Raw genomic sequence first — 6,158 nt, 5'->3', positions numbered from 1 at the left:
TACACAAAAATAAACTCAAAATGGATAAGAGACGTAAACATAAGTCAGGAAACCATAAAAGTATTATAGGAATCCACACGCAGCAAAATCTCAGTCATATGTTGAAGCAATATCTTCACCGATACAGCTCCTAGGGCAATGGAAACTAAAGAGAAAATAAACAAATGAGACTACATCAAAATAAAAAGCTTCTGTAGAACAAAAGAAACCATCAAAAAAACAACATGAAAGCCCCCTGCATGGGAGAACATATTTGCCAATGTTATCACTGATAAGGGTTTAATCTCCAACATTTACAGGGAACTCATACAACTTAACAAAAGAAAGATAAATAACCCAATCAAAAAATGGGCAGTGGACCTAAATAGACACTTTTCAAAAGAGGACATTCAGAAAGCCAAGAGACATATGAAAACATGCTCAAAGTCACTAATTACATGAGAGATGCAAATCAAAATGGCAATGCGGTACCATCTCACACCTGTCAGAACGGCTATCATCAACGAGTCAACAAACGACAAGTGCTGGCGAGGATGCAGAGAAAAAGGAACCCTCATGCACTGCTAGTGGAAATGCAGACTGGCGCAGCCACTGTGGAGAACAGTATGGAGTTTCCTCAAAAAACTAAAAATGGAACTCCCATTTGACCCAGTGATCCCACTTCTAGAAATATATCCCAAGAAACTAGAAACACCAATCAGAAAGGATATAAGCACCCCTATGTTCATAGCAGCACAATTTACCATGGCTAAGATTTGGAAACAGCCTAAGTGCCCATCAACAGATGAGTGGATTAAAAAACTGTGATACATCTACACAATGGAATACTACGCTGTGGTAAAAAAGAAGGATCTCTTACCATTTGCAACAGAATGGATGAAACTGGAGAGCATTATGCTAAGCAAAATATGCCAGTCAGAGAAAGATAAGTATCACATGATCTCACTAATTTGTGGAATATAATGAACAACATAAACTGATAAACAAAAACAGATCCAGAGACAGAGAAGCATTGATCAGACCATCAAACCTCAGAGGGAAGGTAGGGGAGGGTGGGGGTAAGGGAGAGAGATCAACCAAAGGACCTGTATGCATGCATATAAGCCTAACCAATGGACACAGACACCAGGGGGGTGAGGGCATGAGTGGGGGTGGGGTGGGGGGGCAATGGAGGGATAAGGACACATATGTAATACCTTAATCAATAAAGAAAAAAAAAGTACTGGTCTTGGTGCCCTGGTTGAAAGTCATTTGACCAAACACATGATGGTTTATTTCTGAGCTCTCTATTCTATTCCATTGGTCTATATGTTTGTCTTTATGCCGAAACCACTGTTTTGATTATCAAGCTTTATATACTAGTAAGTTAGAAATTAAGAAATGTGAGACCTCCAATTTTGTTCTCTGTCAAAGTTATTTTGGCTAGTTAGGGTCCTTTGAAATTCCATATGAATTTTAAGGTGGATTTTTATATTTCTGCAAAAAAAAATTATTGGGATTTTTGATGAGGATTGTGTAGAATCTATAAATCACTTTAGTTAGTATTAGCATCTTAACACAATATTAAGTCTTTCAATACATGAACATGGTTTGTGTTTCCATTTATTTTTGTCCTCTTTAAGTGTTTTATAGTTCTAGTGCACCTCTTTGGTTAAGTTTATTCCTAAGTATTTTTACTTTTTTGTGTGCTATTGTAAATAAAATTGTGTTCTTAACTTCCTTTTTGGTTTGCTCATTTACTGTATAGAAATTTAACTAATTTTTGTGTGTTATTTTGTATTCTGCCCCTTTGCTGAATTCATTTAGTAGTTTTAAAGGTGCTTTTTTGTGTGTGGAATGTTTAGGGTTTTCTACATACAATATCATGTCATCTGCAACAGAGATCATTTTACTTCTTTCTTTCCAGTTTTGACGTCTTCTTTTTCCTTTTCTTGCCTAATTGCTCTGGCTATGACTTCTAGTACTATGTTGGATAGAAATAGTAAAATCTGGCATCCTTATCTTTTCCTAACCTTCAGTTTTTCATGGTCTGAAAGACTTTTTAATCTATTCTCGGGTTAAAGAAATTCAGACATTTGCTACGTAAGAGACCATTTTATTAACCTCATGGCCAATAATACTGGCAGATCAGAAAAGAAAAAGAGGGAGAGGGAAGTATCTGGTGAGCATAATGTATTATGCTGCATAAACTTCTATTTTCCCAAAGGTGTTCAATAGATCATAAAAGAAGGAAAAAAAGAAGGTACTAGCAGAGGCAAAAAGTCTTGATCGGAGTTGACTGAGTTTCGCTGAATGAAATAGCTTTGCCTTTACTCCCACTAGTGACTTCCCAGGAAGACTCCAGCCCTCCAGCTTTGAGTGCAAGCTTCAAACAACCAAAAAGCTTAAAGCCCAATGCCTTGAAGAAATAGAGAGAGAATTTGAGGACCCACTTCATGTCTCTTCCTGACAGGGTCTTCCTCCGGGGTCCTGGCCCCTGAAGAGCTATGCAAAAAGAACCCTTGCACATCTGTTGAAAGATGGAAAGTTGGTCTAAAAATACAAAAGAAGGAACTGAAACATGTCAGAAAAGGCAGGGCTCGGGACCAAGAAACAAAAAAGAGGAAGATAAAATTTTAGTTAAAAAAAAAAGAGGAATGGAAATTGAATTTTTTTACAAAGAAAGTCCAGAAGCTTCCCCCTCTTCCCTGACTGCTCCATCAAAAAAGGGGGAAACAGTCAATGGGAAACAGCGCTGAGAAAAAGAAGTGTCTGCACTGTGACAGTTGAGAATTCAAACAATCTGAACTGAAGAGTTGGGCAATTTCTTGACTAAAGGTAGGTTGGAGCTGAAAGAGCTTTTCTCAAAAAAGTCCACCCCTCCCGCCTCAGAGAGGAACACAGGCTGAGCGGCCGCTGAGCTCTCTCGGGGTCACAGAGCTATCGAGGGTCAGAGACAGGCCAGAAAGTCATTTCCTGACATCTGTCCTGTGCTCTTTTCAGGGGCCTCCCATATCAATACGACGTATTCATTGCACTGAATTGGCATCTCTCCTTGGAGGTTTCCTCGGTACCGGGTTGGCATCCAAGTCCATGGTTCTCAGAGCGAGGTCCCCAAGCAGCAGCAGCACCTGGGAACTTGTCAAAAATTCACATTCTCTGCCCAACCCCAGGCCTATGGAATCAGAAACCCCGGGCGGCAGAGGCCAGTCTTAACAAGCCTACCAGAGAGTTCTGATGCACTGAGGTTGGAGGATTACTAATGCAAGAATATCCCTTGTATGCATTATATTAGCAGGATAATAATGAACATGTACATCAGGATTTACAAAGGAGCTCCTGCTCTGCATTTTTTATCGGTGAGGGAAGGGCGGAGTTCTCTTAATATCTCTGCGAGTAGAAAGTCAGGTACTGATATACCTATCTGATGACCTCCAAGATGAGGTTCAAGGAGGGTAACCAATTGCTGGGATGGTAGGTCTAGAGAGAAAGGGCCAGCACTGCAACTGAGTCTTCTGCCTTGAAAATCAGCATAGTTACCCCCAAGGAACTCCTAGATAAGACTTAGCAATTTGTCACTTGCAGATAAAATAGTGTCAACTAGGGCAACCGTTGAGAGCATTCTCAGAAGCATAGAACGCTAGGTCCATTGTGTCATTGTGCAGACAAGGAAATAATACTAGGAGCTCCCATTTTTTGAGGCCTTACGTATGATCTCACCAGGTGGGCCTGGAAGAGCTGCAATCAGAATGTATGCTGTCTGTCTCCAGACAGGGGTCCTCAACCTTTTTAAACAGGGGGCCAGTTCACTGTCCCTCAGACCGTTGGAGGGCCGGACTATAGTTTTAAAAAAAAACTATGAACAAATTCCTGTGCACACTGCACATATCTTATTTTGAAGTAAAAAAACAAAATGGGAACAAATACAATATTTGTATTTGCATGTGGCCCACGGGCTGTAGTTTGAGGACCCCTGCTCCAGAACCTGCCTACCCAGGAAGGCTGCATGTACTGTACTTGGTCATCCAGATCATTAGGGGACAGCACTGAACCCGTACTCAATGGTCACTGCAGATCTAGTGCATTTTCTACTACAGAAAACCTCGGTTTTCTAACAAGCTCCTGGGTATTTGAGTAGTGAGTCTAAAATCCCTAATTTGAAGACTGCTCAAGCTAATGTGGAATAAGAACCTAATGTCTTCTGCTCCTAATTAGTAACACACACAATCCCATCCATTTTCCCTTTGGCTCTTTCATCTATATACCCATCCATCCTTTCCCCTCCATGGCCTTCCTTTCAGGTACCTCACACCAGGTAATTCTTGTAATGGCCTCCTAGCTCATCCATTAGTAGGTTTCTTTGGTCTCAGTCTATACTGCCCTCTCCATCAGATTTACCTTATCAAAGCACCAATTCATTTAAGGCAGGTTTGGGATTCAAAATCTTCTTTTCCTCCTCATTGCCTAAGACTCTTGAACTTATCACTCAAGGTCATCCATGACTTCCATGACCCAACCTAGCCTTTTAGCCTTACCCCCAATAAATACCATGGCTTTGGCATATATTAGCCTAGAGAAATTCTGCTAAGTATCTAAAGAGGGCTTGTTGTTGCATTATTTAAATAGTGAAAAACTGAAATCAATTAATATATCCATCAGCAGGAGAAATTTTCTTAAAATCGTGGCTTACTCATGCAATGAAAACTTTCATGAAGTGATTGGGGTTTCATTTCACCAGATGGAAACCTTTTGCACCAGAACCATTACAACCGCGGTCGGATTCCTGGGCCTTTCTCTATTGTGCATAAAAGTTTAAGGTGAACATATTCTTCGATACCGTACTCCTACTTTTAGCAATTTGCCCCAAAGAGGCAATAATACGAGTGAGATAAATCTTAAAAATCATGGAGTTACAGAAGACACAAGCTGTATATCACTTTTTATTTTAAAACACATAAAACAGGCCCTGGCAGGCTAGCTAAGTTGGTTACAGCATTGTCCTGATATGCCAAGGTTTCGGGTTTGATCCCTGGTCAGGCACATACTAGAAACACCAATGAACGCATAAATAAGTGGAACAACAAAGCTATTTCTTTCTCTCTTTCTCTTTCTTTCTCTCTCTCTCTCTTTCTCTCTGAAATCAATCAACAAATAAATAAATTAAAAATAAATAAAACAGTACTACAAATGTAGTAAAATAAATAAATCGTGCATAAGAATGATGAAGTTGACACCGGAAAGGAAAAGATTGAGAAAGATAAATGGGGACTGGGGGAAGGTACACAGATTAATTTCAGTTTTAGCTCTAAATTTTTTCTTTTTACAAATAGAGTGAATATGTCAAAATAAGATTGTTGAAGTTGGGCAGTAGGTACACAAGCATTCTGTCATTATTCTTTAAATATTTCTGTATATTTAAATAATCCATTTAAAAAATAAGAATCACACATGCATAATTTTCCTAACTAGCTTTTTTCTATTTCCTGGCTTCACCTGTGTCTCCCTCTGCCTGGATTCTTCATGCCGTGATAAGAGAGGAGGTGTAGAGCCAGACAGATTGTCTCAGCACTGAGTTGACCTCAGGAGAAATTCTGAATCTCTTAGTGTTTTGGTTTCTCTTGCAAAAATTGGGTATAATAATAATATTGAGCTCATAGAGTTGTTATAAGGATTAAATGTTATAAGGATTAAATATGTGAACCACAAAACAGTACCTATATAAGCATTTAATAAATGTCTGCCATACCATCATCACCATCAGTATCCCCATCATCACCATCAATGTCCCTACCAACACCATTATCACTATCAACATCACCATCAATATCTCTATCATCACCAACATCATTATTATATCACCTTGTATATTAAACTCCTATTTGTTCTTCATATTTTAAATATCAGTTAAAATATTACTTTTCAAATAAGTCTACCCTGACTCTCCGATATAAGCTAGATTTCATACAATCCTGTCCTTTTTTGTCCCTGTATGTATACGAGTTTGTAGTTTTATATTAATGTGTTTTTTGTTGTTGTTGCTTAACATCCTTCTACTACATTTGAATGCAGAAGTTTCTTGAGGGACAAGGATGGGTATATTTTAATTAATCTTTTATATCCATTGTCCAGCCTAAACTGGTACAGATTTTGAATATTCATTTGTTGAATGAATAAATAGA

This window comes from Myotis lucifugus, unplaced genomic scaffold (assembly GCF_000147115.1).
Source record: "Myotis lucifugus unplaced genomic scaffold, Myoluc2.0 scaffold_195, whole genome shotgun sequence".
NCBI lineage: Eukaryota > Metazoa > Chordata > Mammalia > Chiroptera > Vespertilionidae > Myotis > Myotis lucifugus.
Note: the sequence above shows the minus strand (reverse complement) of the source record.